General features: G+C 37.2%; 1 long non-coding RNA gene across 1 annotated transcript; it reads left to right on the top strand.

Moving 5' to 3' along the window:
* Window positions 1–5,095: 5,095 nt before the first annotated feature.
* Window positions 5,096–17,712, top strand: LOC145525837 (uncharacterized). Its single transcript, XR_014068440.1, has 2 exons — window positions 5,096–6,437; window positions 17,182–17,712. It is a non-coding gene; the product is annotated as an uncharacterized LOC145525837 (long non-coding RNA).
* Window positions 17,713–18,039: the final 327 nt, after the last annotated feature.

Below are 18,039 nucleotides of genomic sequence, written 5' to 3'. Positions count from 1 at the left end.
CAGCCCAAGGGACTCTCAAGAGTCTTCTCCAACACCACAGTTCAAAACCACCAATTCTTCGGCACTCAGCTTTCTTTATAGTCCAAATCTCACATCTATATATGACCACTAGAAAGCCAAAGGTTTGACTGGACAGAGCTTTGTAGACAAAGTAATGTCTATGCTTTTTAACATGCTGTCTAGATTGGGTGTAGCTTTTCTTCCAAAAAGCAAGCGTCTTTTCATTTCATGCCTACAATCACCATCTGGAGTGATTTTGGAGCCTATAAAAACAAAATCTCTCACTATTTCCATTGTTTCCCCATCTACTTGCCATGAAGTGATGGGACTGGATACCATGATCTTAGTTTTCTGAATGTTGAGTTCTAAGCAAGCTTTTTCATTTTCCTCTTTCACTTTCATCAAGAGAATCTTTAGTTCTTCTTTGTTTTCTGCCATAAGGGTGGTGTCATCTGCATATCTGAGGCTATTGATATTTCTCCCAGCAATCTTGATTCCAGCCTGTGCTTCATCCAGCCAGGCATTTTGCGTGATGTGCTCTGCAAATAAGTTAAATAAGCAGGGTAACAATATACAGCCTTGATGTACTCCATTCCCAATTTGGAACCTGTCTGTTGTCCCATGTCCAGTTCTAAGTAAATTGGAAGTGGTCAAACAGGATTGGGAAGAGTGAACATTGACATTTCAGGAATCATGAACTAAAATGGACTGGAATGGGCAAATTTAATTCAGATGACCATTATACCTACTACAGCGGTCAAGAATCTAAAAGATTCTTCCCTTCTAAGGGAATAAATGGAGTAATCTTTATAGTCATAAAAAAGAGTCTGAAATGCAGTACTTGGGTGCAGTCTCAAAAACTGAAGAATGATCTCTATTCGTTTCCAAAAAAAACCATTCAGTATCACAGTAATCCAAGTCTATGTCCCAACCACTAATGCCGAAGAAGTTGAATGAGTCTATGAAGACCTACAAGACACCCTAAAGCTAACACCAAAAAGAAAAAAAAAAAATTATGTCCTTTTCATCATAGGGGACTGGGATGCAAAAGTAGGAAGTCAAGACAGAGTAACAGGAGTAACAGGCAAGTTACTGGAGTAATAGGCAAGTTTGACCTTGGAGTACAAAATGAAGCAGGGCAAAGGCTAACACAGTTTTGCCAAGAGAATTCACTGGTCATAGCAAACACCCTCTTCCAACAACACAAGAGAAGACTCTACACATGGACATCACCAGATGGTCAATACTGTAAACAGATTGATTATGTTCTTTGCAGCCAAAGATGGAGAAGCTCTATACAGGCAGCAAAAACAAGATTGAAGCTGACTGCGGCTCATGAACTCCTTATCGCCAAATTCAGACTTAAATTGAAGAAAATAGGGAAAACCACTAGAGCATTCAGGTATGACCTAAATCAAATCCTTTATGACTATACAGTGGAAGTCACTATTAGATTCATGGAGTTAGATCTGATAGACAGAGTGCCTGAAGAATTAAGGATGGAGGTTCGTGACATTGTACAGAAAGCAGTGATCAAGAACATCCCCAAGAAAAATAAATGCAAAAGGCAAAAAGATTGTCTGAGGAGGACTGACAAACAGACATGAAAAGAAGACAGGCAAAAGGCAAATGAGAGAAGGAAAGATATTCCCATCTGAATGCAGAGTTCCAAAGAACAGCAAGGAGAGATAAGAAAGTCTTCCTTAGCGATCAATGCAAAAAAATAGAGGAAAACAATAGAATGGGAAAGACTAGCGATACTTCAAGAAAATTAAAGATACTAAGGGAAAATTTCATGCAAAGATGGGCTCAATAAAGGATAGAAATTGTATGCACCTAACAGAAGCAGAAGATATTAAGAAGAAGTGGCAAAAATACACAGAAGAACTATACAAAAAAGTTCTTAATGACCCAAATAACCACAATGATGTGATCATTCACCTAGAGCCAGACATCCTGGAATGCAAAGTCAAGTGGGCCTTAGGAAGCATGAGTACGAACAAAGCTAGTGGAGGTGATGTAACTCCACTCGAGCTATATCAAATCCTGAAAGATGATGCTGTGAAAGTGTTGCACTCAATATGCCAGGAAATTTGAAAAACTCAGCAGTGGCCACAGGGCTGGAAAAGGTCAGTTTTCATTCCAATCCCAAAGAAAAGCAACGCCAAAGAATGCTCAAACCACCACACAATTGTACTCATCGCACACGCTGGTAAAGTAATGCTCAAAATCCTCCAAGCCAGGCTTCATCAGTACATTTGCACCATGAAATTCCAGATATTAAAGCTGTATTTAGAAAAGGCAGAGGAACGAGAGATAAATTTGCCAATGTTCTGATGCATCATAGAAAAACAATAGAGTTCCAGAAAAACATCTGCTTCTTCTTTATTGACTATGCCAAAGTCTTAGACTGCGTGGATCACAAAAACTGTGGAAAATTCTTCAAGAGATGGGAATACCAAACCACCTTATCTGCCTCCTGAGAACCCTGTGTGCAGGGCAAGAAGCAAGTTAGAACTGGACATGGAACACTGGACTGGTTCCAAATTGGGAAAGGAGCAATTCAAAGATGTATATTGTCACCCTGCTTAGTTAACTTATATGCAGAGTACATCATGTGAAATGCTAGGCTGGATGAAGCACAAGCTGGAATTAAGATTGTTGGGAGAAACATCAATAACCTGATATGCAGATGACACAACCCTTATGGCAGAAAACAAAGAAGAACTAAAGAGCCTCTTTATTTGGGCTCCAAAATCACTGCAGATGGTGACTTCAGCCATGAAATGAAAAGACACTTTTCCCTGGAAGCAAAGCTATGCTAGACAGCATATTAAAAAGAAGAGACATTACTTTGCCGACAAAGGTCCATCTATTCAAAGCTATGGATTTTCCAATAGTCATGTATGGATGTGAGAGTATATATATCTGCATAAAGAAAGCTGAGTGCTGAAGAATTGGTTTTGAACTGTGGTGTTGGAGAAGACTCTTGAGAGTCCCTTGGACTGCAAGGAGATAAAACTAGTCAATCCTAAAGGAAATCACTCTTGAATATTCATTGAAAGTACTGATGCTGAAGCTGAAGCTCCAATACTTTGGTCACCTGATGCTAAAATCTGATTCATTTGGAAGGACCCTGATGCTGGGAATGATTGAAGGCAGGAGGAGAAGGGGAGGACAGAGGATGAGATGGTTGGATGGCATCACGGACTCGATGGACATGAGTTTGAGCAAGCTCTGGGAGCCTGGTATGCTGCATTCCATGTGGTCACAAAGAGTGGGACACAATTGAGGGACTGAAGGGAAGTAAATAATCAGTGATATTGTGAATCTTTTCATCTGGTTTTTAGCCATTTGTATGGTTTCTTTGGCAAAAAGTCTATTTAGATTTTCTACTCATTTTTTGATTGAGTTTTTTTTTATTTTTATTGAGATACAAGTACTGTTTGTATATTTTGGAGATTAATCCCTTGTTGATCACTCTTTATGCAAATATTTTTCCCATTCTGAAGGTTGTCTTTTCATCTTGTTTATGGATTTCTTTACCGTGCAAAAGGTCCTAAATTTAATTAAGTCCAATTTGCTTATTTTTCTTATTTTTATTACTCTAGGAAGTGGGTTCAAAAAGAGCTTGCTGTGATTTATGTCAAAGAGTTTTCTGCCTGTGTTTTCCTCAAAGAGTTTTATAGCATCTGGTCTTACAGTTAGATTTTTTAATCCATTATGAGTTTATTCTGTGTATGTATTAGGATGTGTTCTAATTTCCTTCTGTTATGTGCAGCTCTCCAGTTTACCAGCATCACTGATTGGATAGACTGTCTTTCCCCATATTATATTTTTGCCTCTTTTGTCATGTATCAGGTAACTTTGGTGTCTGAGTTATCTCTGGGCTTTCTATCCTGTTTCACAGATCTATTTCTGTTTTTGTGCAAGTCCCATACTGTCTTGATTACTGTAGCTTTATAATAGAGTCTAAAATCAAGAAGCTTTATTCCTTCAATTCTGTTTTTCTTCTCAAGATTGCTTTGACTATTTAGGTTCTTTTGTCTCCAAGTGAATTTTAAGATTTCTTTATTCTAATTCTGTGAAAAAATGACATTGGTAGTTTGACAGGGATTGCGTTAAATCTGTAGATTGCTTTGGGTACTATAGTCATTTTCACAATATTGATTCTTCCAATCCAAGAACACAGTATATCTCTCCATCTGTTCGTGTCATCTTTAATTTCTTTCATTACTATCTTATACTTTTCTGAGTTCATGTTTTTTGCCTTCTCAGGTAAATTTATTCCTTGATATTTTACTCTTTTTGTTGCAGTGGCAAATGGGATTGATTCCTTAATTTCTCTTTCTTACCTTTCGTTGTTAGTGTATGGAACTGAAGAAGATAGGGAATTAATTTTGAATCCTGCAAGTTTACCAAATTCACCAATTAATTATAATACTTTTCTGGTGGTAAGTTTGGAATTTTCAATGTGTAGTATCATGTCATCTGCAAACAGTAACAATTTTACATCCTCTTTTCTGATTTGGAATCCCTTTGTTTTATTTTTTTCTACTCTGATTTTCATGTTAAGACTTCAAAAACTATATTGAATAATAGTGGCAAGAATGTAAATTCTTGTATCATTCCTGATTCTACAGGAAATACTTAATTTTTTTTTTCACCATTGAGAATGATGTTTGCTGTGTATTTGCTGTATATGGTCTCTATTGTGTTGAGACAGGTTTCCTCTATGCCCATTTTCTGGAGAGTTTTTATCATAAATGGGTGTTGAATTTTGTCAAATGCTATTTTTGCATCTATTGAGGTGATCGTATTGTTTTGTTCTTTAGTATGTTAATGTGGTATATTGCATTGATTAATTTGTATATATGGTAGAATCATTTCATCCTTGGGGTAAACCCCACTTGATTCTTTTGATGGGTTGTTGGATTCAGTGGAAGTAACAAATAGATTCAAGGGATTAGATATGATAGACATAATGCCTGAACAACTATGAATGGAGGTTCGTAACTGGTACAGGAAATGACGTGAAGTGAAAGTCGCTAAGTCATGTCCGACTCTTTGTGACCTCACAGGCCGTATAGTCCATGGAATTCTCCAGGCCAAAATACTGGAGTGGGTAGCCTTTCCCCTCTCCAGGGGATCTTCCCAACCCAGGGCTCAAACCCAGGTCTCACACACTGCAGACAGACTCCTTACCAGCTGAGCCACAAGGGAAGAACAAGAATACTGGGTGGATAGCCTATCCATTTTCCTGCAGATCTTCCTGACACAGGAATTGTACTAGGGTCTCCTGCATTGCAGGTGGATTATTTTCCAACTGAGCTATCAGGGAAGCACTATGGTACAGGAGGCAGATGGTACAAAACCATCCCCAAGGAAAAGAAAAGCAAAATGGTTTTCTGAAGAGGCCTTACAAATAGCTGAGAAAAGAGGAAAAGCAAAAGTCAAAGGAAAAAAGGAAAGATATACCCATCTGAATGCAGAATTCCAAGAATATCAAGATGGGAATACCAGACCACCTTACCTGTCCCCTAAGAAACCTATATGCAGGTCAAGAAGCAACACGTAGAACTGGACATGGAATAACAGACTGGTTCCAAATTGGGAAAGGAGTACATCAAGGCTGTGTATTGTCACCCTGCTTATTTAACTTATATGCAGAGTACATCATGCAAAATGTCAGGCTGGATGAAGCACAAGCTGGAATCAAGATTGCCAGGAGAAATATCAATAACCTCAGATATGCAGATGACACCACTCTTATGGCAGAAAGCGAAGAGGAACTTAAAGAGCCTATTGATGAAAGTGAAAGAGGAAAGTGAAAAAGTTGGCTTAAAACTCCACATTCAAAAAACCTGATGCAAAGAACTGACTCCTTGAAACAGACCCCGATGCTGGGAAAGATTGGAAGCAGGAGAAGAAGGGGCTGACAAAGGATGAGATGGTTGGATGGCATCAACGACTTGATGGACATGAGTTTGAGCAAGTTCCTGGAGTTGGTGATGGACAGGGAAGCCTGGTGTGCTGCAGTCCATGGGGTCTCAAAGATTTGGACATGACTGAGTGACTGAACTGAGACTGAGATGCCATCCAGTCCCCTCACTTCATGGCAAATAGATGGGGAAACAATAGAAACAGTAGTAGATTTTATTTTCTTGGGCTCCAAAATCACTGTATATGGTGACCGCAGCCATGAAATTAAGAGACACTTGCTCCTTGGAAGAAAAGCTATGACCAACCTAGACAGAATAATAAAAAGCAGAGACACTACTTTGATGAATAAGTCTGTCTAGTGAAAGCTGTGATTTTTCCAGTAGTCATGTGAGATTTGGACCATAAAGAAAGCTGAGTACTGAAGAATTGATGCTTTTGAAATATGGTGTTGGAGAAGACTCTTGAGAGTCCCTTGGACTGCAAGATCAAACCAGGTAATCCTAAATGAAATCAATTCTAAATATTCATTGGAAGAGCTGATGCTGAAGCTGAAGCTCCAATACTTTGGCCATCTGATGGGAAGAACTGACTCATTAGAAAAGATTGAAGGCAGGAGGAGAAGGGGATGACAAAGGATAAGATGGTTGGATAGCATTACCGACTTGATGGACATGAGTTTTAGTAAGTTCCAGGAGTGGATGATGGATAGGGAAGCCTGTCATGCTGCAGTCCGTGGGATCGCAAAGACTGGGACATGAATGAGTGACTGAACTGACTGAACTGGATTCTGTTTGCTAGTGTTTTGTTGAGGATTTTTGCATCTGTGTTCATCAGCAATATTGGTCTGTAACTTTCTTTTTTTGATGATATCTTTGTCTGGTTTTGATACCAGGGTAATGGTGGCCTCATGGAATGAGTTTGGGAATTTTTCTCCCTCTGCAAATTTTTGGGATTGTTTGAGAAAGTTTAGTGCTAACTCCTCTCTACATGTTTGATAGAATTTGTCTGTCAAGCCATCTAGTCCTGGACTGCTGTTTGTTGGAAGTGTTTAATCTGAGTTTCATTTTCATTGATTGTGACTGGCTTGTTTGTATTTTCTATTTTTCCCTGGTTAACCTGGGAATGTTGTGCCTTTCGAATAATTTGTCGGTTTTTGACAGAATGTCCATTTTATTGATGTGTTTTTTCTGTTAGCAGTCTCTTATGATTCCTTGTATTTCTGCTATAGTTCCTAATTTTCACTTTTAATTTTATTGACTTGGGTCCTCTCCCTTTTTTTCTAATGAGTTTGCCCAGGGTTTATCAATTGGTTTATTTTAAAGAATCAACTTTTAGTTGGACTAATATTTGCTATTGTTTTCATTTCTATTTCATTTATTTCTGCTTTGATATTTATTATTTCTTTCCTTCTACTATTTTGGGTTTTGTTTTTTCTTCCTTCACTGGTTGCTTTAGGTGCAAGGATAGGAGGTTTATTTGAGATTTTTCTTGTTTCTTGAGGTAGGAGTTTGTTTCTATAAACTTCCCTCTTAGAACTATAGATAGCATATGTACAGGTCTTATTTTTATACCCATTTAGTCAGTCTGTATCTTTTGGTTGAAGTATGTAATCCATTTACAGTTAAGGTAATTATTGATATGCAATATCCTATTGCATTTTCTTCATCATTTTAGGTTTGTTTCTGTAGGTCTTTGTGTGTGTGTGTGTGTGTATTTCCTCACTTAGGAAGTCCCTTTAGCTTTTGTTGTAAAGCAGTTTGGTGATGGTTTAGTCACTAAGTTATGTCCAACTCTTGAAACTGCATTGAATGTAGCCTGCCAGGCTCCTATGTCCACGGGATTCTCCAGGCAAGAATACTGGAGTGGGTTGCCATTTCCTTCCCCAGGGAATCTTTCCATCCCAGGAATTGAACCCAGGTCTCTTGCATTTTGGTTAGATTTTTTACTGACTGAGCTATGAGGGATGGCGGTGCTGAATTGTTTTAACTTTTGCTTGTCTGTAAAGTTTTGATTTCTCCATTGAATCTAAATGAGATCTTTGCTGGTTAAAGTAATCTTTGTTATAGATTTTCCCCTTTCATCATTTTAAACATATCCTGCCACTCTCTCAGGCCTGCAGAGTTTCTCTGAAAAAAAATCTGCTAACAAACTTAAGGAAATTCCCTTGTATGGTATTTGTTGCTTTTCCCTTGCTTATTTTAATAGTTTGCATTTATGTTAGTTTGATTAATATGTGTTTCAGCATGATTCGCCTTAGGTTTATCTTGTATGGGACTCTGTGCTTCCTGGACTTGGGCGGTTATTTCCTTTCCCATGTTAAATTTTCAAGTATTGTTGTTGTTCAGTTGCTAAGTTGTGTCCAACTCTAAGACCCCATGAACTGCAGTAGGTCAGGCTTTCCTGTCCTTCACTATCTCCCAGAGTTTGCTCAAGTTCATGTCCATTGAGTCAGTGCCTTTTCTGTCAGCCCCTTCTCTTCCTGCTCTCAATCTTTCCCAGCATCAGTGTATTTTCCTATGAATTGACTCAGGTTGCCAAAGTATTGGAACCTTAGCTTCAGCCAATGAACAGTTTTCAAGTATAATCTCTTTAGATATTTTCTCAGACCCTTTCTCTTCTCTTCCTGCTGCTAAGTCGCTTCAGTCGTGTCCGACTCTGTGCGACCCCATAGACGACAGCCCACCGGGCTCCACTGTCCCTGGGATTCTCCAGGCAAGAATACTGGAGTGGGTTGCCATTTCCTTCTCCAATTGGGACCCCTATAATTCAAATATTGCTGTGTTTAGTGTTGTCCAGGGGTCTCTGAAACTGTCCTCATTTCTTTCATTCTTTTTTTCTTTATTCTTTTTCAAGGCACTTATTTCAACCTTATTCTAAGATCATAGCATCTGGTACCATCACTCCATGGGAAATAGATGGGGAAACAGTGGAAACAGTGTCAGACTTTATTTTTTTGGCCTCCAGAATCACTGCTGATGGTGACTGCAGCCATGAAATTAAAAGGCGCTTGCTCCTTGGAAGGAAGATTATGGCCAACCTAGATAGGGTATTTAAAAGCAGAGACATTACTTTGCCAACAAAGGTCCGTCTAGTCAAGGCTATGGTTATTCCAGTGGTCATGTATAGATGTGAGAGTTGGACGGTGAAGAAAGCTGAGCGCTGAAGAATTGATGCTTTTGAACTGTGGTGTTGGAGAAGACTCTTGAGAGTCCCTTGGACTGCAAGGAGATCCAATCAATCCATCCTGAAAGAGATCAATCCTGGGTGTTCATTGGAAGGTCTGATGTTGAAGCTGAAACTCCAATACTTTGGCCACCTCATGTGAAGGGTTGACTCATTGGAAAAACCCTAATGCTGGGTAGGATTGGGGGCGGGAGGAGAAGGGGATGACAGAGGATGAGATGGTTGGATGGCATCACCAACTCGATGGACATGGATTTGGGTAGACTCCAGGAGTTGGTGATGGACAGAGAGGCCTGGCGTGCTGCAATTCATGGGGTCGCAAAGAGTCGGACACAACTGAGTGACTGAACTGAACTGAACTACTGTCCACTCGCTTATATATTCTCTGCCTCTGTTAATCTGCTATTTTTCCTCCTAGTGTATTTTTCATTTCAGTTATTGTGTTTGTAATTACTGTTTGTCTGTTCTTTAGTTCTTCTAAGTTCTTGTTGAAAGTTTCTTATATCTTCTCTATCCCTGACTCTACTGTTTCTGAGATCTTATATCATCTTTATTCTTTGAATTTTTCTTGAATTTATTATATCACCTTACTGATTCCATCATTTTATTGAGTAAAATGAAGTCATTTGTTCATTTTATATATTTTTAAGTTATAATTTCCTTTTATTTAAAAATAAGCTAATAATTCTTTAACATAAGTATATATATATTTTTTTTTTCACTAAGCTCTATTTGGATATAGGTTTCCTTGGCTAAAACAATATTTGTCAAGCAATGGAAAATATTTAACGACACACAAGCTGTTTCCAAAACAAGTGGAAAAATAGGTTATAAAACAGTATGTATCATACTAGTTTTTTTTTTTTTGCTTACCTGAGCCAGAAATTTGACAGAATTATTTCTTATGGTCTCTCCCTCCTGGCTGTTGCCTTGGTTTGTTATTTTCTTTTTTGTTATTGAAAGTGAAATTGTTAGTGGCTCAGTAGTGTCTGACTCTGAGACCACATGCACTGTAGCCAGCCAGGTTCCTCTGTCCATAGAATTCTCCAGACAAGAATACAGGAGAGGGTAGCCATTCTCTACTCCAGGGGGTCTTTCCAACCTAGGGATTGAACCTGGGTCTCCTGCACTGCAAGCGAATTTTTTACCATCTGAGCCACCTGGGATTATTACCTGTTGTTATTATTTTTATTACTATTTTTTTAAATTATTAGGTATATGTGTGTGTATGTTGACTCCTTGACTGCCTTCATTCTAAGTGTAGACAATTGCACTCTCAAGTTTTCCAAAACCCATGTAACATCAGGCTTAGAGTTTAATAAACTGTTATGGAAGGTGTAGAGGAAAACAGACATGGAAATATAATGCAAAGAAAATGGGACAAATCTACATTGTTAAGTGTTCTATATTATTGTATGTGCAGTGCACCAAGATGAAGAACTATGCTTTAAAGCAGACCATTCACCATTGGTTGGTTGTTTTCTCAGCTGTGTCCTGCTGCAATGTTGCAAAAACTTCTCTATTTCCCATTATGTAAGATAAGATAGTGCTGCCTTCATAATGGGATTCCCTGGTGGCCCAAACGTTAAAGAGTCTGCATGTAATGTGGGAGACCTGAGTTCGATCCCTGGGTCAGAAAGATCCCCTGGAGAAGAAAGTGGCAAACTACTCCAATATTCTTGCCTGGAAAATCCCATGGATGGAGGAGCCTTCATAATAATCTCTACAAAAGTCCAATTGTGCCTTTAAAGAACAGGTTACTTAATATTTCCTTTGAAAATCATCTACACCTTATTTCTAAGATATAGGAAAGGGGTCAACCTTACATCTTCATGGCTAATCTCCCCTAGAGCGAGAGGAGAGTTGCAACCGAAGAAGAAAGAGTTAGGGGCTCCCCTAATCATTGTTTTCTGTTCTCTGCAGTGTTTAATCTTCATATTCTGCATTTGGCAACAGGAATAAAATTTAACAGCATAAAAAACAGCAGGTTTTTCATATTACATGAATGTTCCATATTTTCTTCAAGCTTCTGATAATAAAAGTAATAATAATAAGAACAAAATTACAACCATGATTACAATGGAATCACATAAATACAAGTGAAAACAATCTAAATGAAAGACTTTGAGTGATACTTGGAAAGATGTCAATTATAACAAAATATAATATTTAGTGAAACTGCTATTTTATTAGTTATTTTTATTATAGCAATATATTCTACAAAAAAGTAGAAGACATAAGCTATGACACCATCTGATGGTAATCTCAACTGAATAAATGTGTATTTTATTTGCAAATAAAAATAAAACCCAAATCCATGTGTTAACATTTGATTTTCTAGTCAATAATTTTTTGCACAATTTTGTCTTAAATATGAAGGGACAGTGTTGTGAGACGGCTAAGGTGATGACTTTTTTCTTAGCTCATGAGGTTAAATATAGAGCAGGTGATCTAATATATTGCCAGCTAATGTTTAGCTAGTATATTTGAGATTTTATTAAAATTTTATATGTGGTACATTTTGAGACCATGAACTCATATAAACACAATTTTTTATAGTTTCAAATTTTTATTTTTAAAAATACAGCAGAGTAGTCCCATATTAATTATTAATTAATTATTTTATTAATCTTATTCATATCTCCTCAGTTTCTTTGTCAGTATATGTGCTTGGTTTTCTTGGTCACTATTCATGGTTCAAATTTCTTAACTAAAATATATAGTTTATATTTAATGTGTAAAATTTAATTTACACATTATATTTAATGTGTAAATTTTCTTTGTGACTTGCTTTGTAGAGGGATTAAAAATATTTAGCATATCCTACTGGCTTCCCTGGTGGCTCAGATGGTAAGGAATCTGTCTGAAATGCAGGAGACCCAGGTTTGATCCCTGGGTTGGGAAGATCTGCTGGAGAAGGAAATGGAAACCCACTCCAAGTACTTTTGCCTGGAGAATTCCATGAAAAGGGGACCCTGGTGGGCTACAACCCACGAGGTCTCAAAGAGTCAGATATGACTGAGCGAATAACACTTTCACTGGCTATTTAGCATAACCTTTGGAAAACTTGGCAGAAGTGGTTTTTCATATTGGTTTCTTAGAATTACTGTCACTCACAACCACAGAGAGGTCTATAGCACCCCTCGGGAAACATTCCTTTCCTTTCAACTATTATTTTAAATTTTAAAAGATTATGAAACTTGAATTAGTAGCAGGTTTACAAAGTAAAAAATTTACTCAGAGTTTGTGCTTTTGAATCTTAAAACAAGGAGTAATTTGCTTTCTAAAGAATTATATAATTTAATTTGGGGCCTTTGTCCATGGAGGCAAACAAGGTAAAGTTTTGTTATTCCTATTTTACAAACTGAACAACAGAGAATGAGAATTTGGCTCAGTAATATGAGATGATTTAGTAGGTAATAAGACCTTTGATTTTTATGTTTGATCTTTATTTGCCTTGCTTCTTGTCTGGTATTACACACATACAAATACATGTATAAGCATTGTGTATTAGCAATATTGTATGAGAAAAGTAATAAAACTGAAAAAAATTCAATTCTCAGAGTATACTATGAAAGAATCAGTTCTAAGCTAAGCGATTTTCATTGCATTTCATTTATTCAGATAATCTATTTCTTTTTTAATCTCCATTTCAAAAAGAGAAAGGCTCCTCTATCCTAAGTTATTCTTCTCTCTCCAGAAAGATATCCAAATATTTAGAGTTTAGAAAGATTCCAACTAAAATCCTAAGTGGTTATTATAGTTTTCTTAAAAACTTTTCAGAATTAAGAAAGTTCTTTGTCTTTGTTGTACAAACAATAAGTAGAATGATTTGAAGTTTAGTGGAGATACATAAATAAGATTACACATTATGAACACAAGGGAACTGAAGGATTCAGAGCATTTAAAATCCTTTGCAACAAAACTGCAATTCTTTTCTTCTTGAACTGTATGTTCTCTTATTTTTCTTATTGCTATTTGATTGGCTTCTTTTAATTCGATAATACAAGTAAACACAAAATAGGCCATGTAGGTTATCCTAACTTAATTCAGTTGCACTCTTGAAAAACATTACACTTTAGGCACTAGTTTTGTGGACTGTTATAAAATGAAATAATTAGTAAGAAAATCATTTGATTTATTTTTTCTCATAATGATTTCTTGCATCTGAATTTGGTCCTTATGTAAACACTGTAGTCCTCCTGGCTGATCTTACTATGTGCTGTGCTGTGCTGTTCTGTACTTAGTCGCTCAGTCGTGTTAGACTTTTTGTGACCCCATGGACTGTAGCCTGCCAGGCTCCTCTGTCTATGGGGATTCTCCAGGCAAGAATACTGGAGTGGGTTGCCATGCTCTCCTCCAGGGGATCTTCCCAACCCAGAGATAGAACCCAGGTCTCCCGCATTGCAGAAGGTTTATTTACCATCTGAGCTACCAGGGAAAATCTTACTATAGGGCAGAGTGTGTGCTAACAGTATGCAATTCAGTCATTACATGAACACATAAGATTGACACCGAGGGATTCAGTCATAATTCACAGTAATCTGGATTTAAAATAGATGTTCACCTTGTATCATTGCCATCATCATTTCCTCATTGTTGACTGCACAACATTGCCTGAAAAGCAATTTTATTTTTAGATTATATAAATCACAGGTCTTTTCTTTCCTTTGGGCTGGATTTAAAATAGATGTTCACCTTGTATCATTGCCATCATCATTTCCTCATTGTTGACTGCACAACATTGCCTGAAAAGCAATTTTATTTTTAGATTATATAAATCACAGGTCTTTTCTTTCCTTTGGGCAAACTCTTACCTCCCTCCCAACTGACATATTGACATTTCATAGACAAACCAGTGCTTGAAGCTAATAATGTAACATTCTTATGGAAAACATTTTTCATAATTTCAAAGATGCTTGGACTTTTTCACATTCTAAAAAAAGAATTATTTTTGCCTAGCCTGGTCAAGTATCAAATAATATTAAACACTATTTTTGATGCTTCTTTCTTAAAGTTATAATCATTTGAAAATATACCTTATATAGAAATAATATGGAAGACTTTATCCTATTATATACATTGTCACTGTTAAACAATATGCTTTACAATATTTACAGCAGTAATGAAAAATAATAATTATGCTTTATTGTCTTTTTTGTAAATTAATTTATTTATTTTAATTGGAGGCTAATTACTTCACAATATTGTAGTGTTTTTTGCCAGACATTGACATGAATCAGCCATGGGTGTACATGTGCTCCCCTTCCCGAGCCCTCCTGTCACCTCCCTCCTCATCCCATCCCTCATAGTCGTCCCAGTGCACCAGCCCTGAGCACCCTGTCTCATGCATCGAACCTGGACTGGTGATCTATTTCACATATGGTAATATATAAGTTTCAATGCTTTTCTCTCAAATCATCCCACCCTCGTCTTCTCCCACAGAGTCCAAAAGTCTGTTTTTCATATCTGTGTCTCTTTTGCTGTCTCGCATATATGGTCATCGTTACTATCTTTCTAAATTCCATATATATGCATTAATATACTGTATTGGTATTTTTCTTTCTGGTTTACTTCGCTCTGTATAATAGGCTCCAGTTTCATCCACCTCATTAGAACTGATTCAAATGCATTTTTTTAATGGCTGAGTAATATTCCATTGTGTATATGTACCACAGCTTCCTTCCCATTCGTCTGCCGACGGACATCTAGGTTGCTTCCATGTCCCGGCTATTGTAAACAGTGCTGTGATGAACACTGGGGTACACGTGTCTCTTTCAATTCTGGTTTCCTCGATGTGTATGCCCAGCAGTGGGATTGCTAGGTCGTATGGCAGTTCTATTTCCAGTTTTTTAAGGAATCTCCACACTGTTCTCCATAGTGGCTGTACTAGTTTGCATTCCCACCAACAGTGTAAGAGGGTTCCCTTTTCTCCGCACGGTCTCCAGCATTTATTGTTTGTAGACTTTCTGATAGCAGCCATTCTGACAGGCGTGAGATGGTACCTCATTGTGGTTTTGATTTGCATTTATCTGATAATGAGTGATGTTGAGCATCTTTTCATGTGTTTGTTAGCCATCTGTATGTCTTCTCTGGAGAAATGTCTGTTTAGTTCTCAGGCCCATTTTTTGATTGGGTACTTATTTTTCTGGAATTGAACTGCATGAGCTGCCTGTATTGTTTGAGATTAATTCTTTGTCCTTTGCTTCATTTGCTATTATTTTCTCCTATTCTGAAGGCTGTCTTTTCACCTTGCTTATAGTTTCCTTCATTGTGTAAAATCTTTTAAGTTTAATTAGATCCCATTTGTTTATTTTTGCTTTTATTTCCATTACTCTGGGAGGTGGGTCATAGAGGATCCTGCTGTGATTTGTCAGAGAGTGTTTTGCCTACATTTTCCTCTAGCAGTTTTATAGTTTCTGGTCTTATATTTAGATCTTTAATCCATTTTGAGTTTATTTTTGTGTATGGTGTTGGAAAGTGTTCTAGTTTTATTCTTTTACGAGCAGTTGACCAGTTTCCCCAGCACCGCTTGTTAAAGATATTGTCTTTTCTCCATTGTATATTCTTGCCTCCTTTGTCAAAGGTAAGGTGTCCATAGGTGCGTGGATTTATCTCTGGGCTTTTTATTTTGTTCCATTGATCTGTATTTCTGTCTTTGTGCCAGTACCATACTGTCTTGATGACTGTTAATGATGCTTTATTGTCTTAAGTCAACTTTTCACAGTGGTAGACAACTGGGAAAGAGTTCAAAAGCTAACATTTTAGAGGTGAGAAAATGAAAGTCAGAGAGAGTGGACCATTTGCCCTGGTCATGGAAAGTATTATGTAAAGTAGCTATGATTCTAACTTGAAACTGATACTAAACTCCACGCTCTAAAAGACTGTCTATAATAAATGAGGCACATACGGTACTGGAAATTAGCATGTTTTAACTACTTGAGAAATATGTTTATATATAACCAATTTGACCAGACCAAGAATTGGGTCTAGGAAACACTGGTCACTTTACAACTTTGTTGCACTTTATTTAATTCAAGTATGTAGCATTCCCTTGTATGTGCTCAATGCCAGGATCCACCATTTACATTGTATTCTATGTCATGTGGATCCCTGAGAGTATATCTCTCAGCAGTGCCAATGAACTTATGGAAGAGACAGGAAATTAGAGTAGATGTTTGCTTAAAGATGCTTCCAATCTTAATTTGTATATAGTTCTTCCACAAACAATTAAGCAACCTGCAGAACAATACAAAAATTAAAATAATGTAATCACAAATTAAATATGTGGTAAAGGCATAGCTTTCAGCAAATTGTAGAACATTTAAAGGTTTTTATGTTTGTTTGTTGGTTGGTTTTTGGCAGCTTCCCATTCTTTCTTTTCTCTACTTGCCCTGAACGGACACTCATTTTGTGTCACCACACTGGCCTCCACAATGGCTCATCAGTACAGTCATGTCTTAGCCTCTAAAGTCATTCCTTTTGTCTGCAAAATTCCTTTAAAATTTGCTCTCTTCATCTAGCTTTTCTTTGGGGAGGGTCTATATTTGCAGGAGGGAATAATATCTGATTTACCCAAAAGACGGGAAAACTCGTCCTTCTCCGAAGTGTCTGAACATAAGGAAGCATGATCTAAAGGAATGAATATTCAAGAGTTGACCAGAAGCGACTTGATTTTTGAATTGATAGGACAGTTTCTTTGTAGGACATCCTTTCTTTGGGCCCTCAGACCAATACAAAGATCAAGCCTAGTCTAGATTTCCAAAAGGTGTGATGGCACATCTTTGCTATAAATTAGCTCAGGACTTTGGTGTACTCAGAGAGACCAGAAGTCTTGTGTATGTGTAGACTCAGACTAGTGAACCTCTATTAACAACAAGTTTCATATAGTTTAATTCAGTGGGCAATATAAACATAATCAATATATTTCTCAATTCTAATTTTTAGAAAATATACATAACATAAAAATTATCATTTTAACCACATTTAAGTGTACAGTTCATTGGCATTAATTACACTCACATTATTAAATGTAATTATTCTTTTCTCCCCCAGGTTCTGGAAGCTATCATTCTGTTTTCTGTCTCTATGAATGTGAATTTGAGTATTCTAGGTATCTCGGACAGACTTTCCTGCTGGCTCAGTGGTAAAGAATCCACCTGGAATACAGGATACGTGGGTTTGATCCCTGGATCAGGAAGATGCCCTGGAGGAGGGGATGGCGACCCACTTCAGTATTCTTGCCTGGAGAATCCAATGGACAGAGGAGCCTGGTGGGCTACAGTACATAGGGTTGCAAAGGGTCAGACATGACTGAAGCAACTGAGCATGGATGCATGCAGATACCTTAGAGAAGTTGAATATTTGTCTTTTTGTGTCTGGCTTATTTCATTTGACTTAATGTCTTCTAGGGTTATTCATTTCATGGCAAGTATCAGAATTTCATTCTTTTTTTAGGGCTGAATAACACTCCATCACATGCATATGCCACATTTTGTTTATCCTTCTATAGACACTTTGGTTGTTCTCACCTTGTAGAAGTTGTGAATAATCCTGCTGAGTATTGGTATAAAAATATCTGTTCAAGTTTCTGCTTTGATTTTTTTTTTAGTTATATACCCTAAAGAGGAATTATTGGTAATTCTTTATTTACTTTCTTTTTTGAGGAATCACCATACTATTTTCATTAGTGGCTGCATCATGTTGCATTTTCATCAGCAATGTACAGGCTTCTAATTTATCCACGTACTCACCAACACTTATTTTCTGTTTTTTGGGGGTTTTTTTTAATTAAGGTATAATTGGTATACTAAAAAAAAAAAAGCTACATGTAACTAGCTTTTTCTGTTTCCGCACTATTTTCCAAGTTTGGACTTAAGTATACACTTGTGTTATTTGGCAAGTTATGAATCA

Source organism: Giraffa tippelskirchi, chromosome 11, assembly GCF_054371585.1.
Source record: "Giraffa tippelskirchi isolate mGirTip1 chromosome 11, T2T-mGirTip1v1.2.pri, whole genome shotgun sequence".
NCBI classification, from domain to species: domain Eukaryota; kingdom Metazoa; phylum Chordata; class Mammalia; order Artiodactyla; family Giraffidae; genus Giraffa; species Giraffa tippelskirchi.
This window is presented reverse-complemented; position numbering and strand designations above follow the sequence as displayed.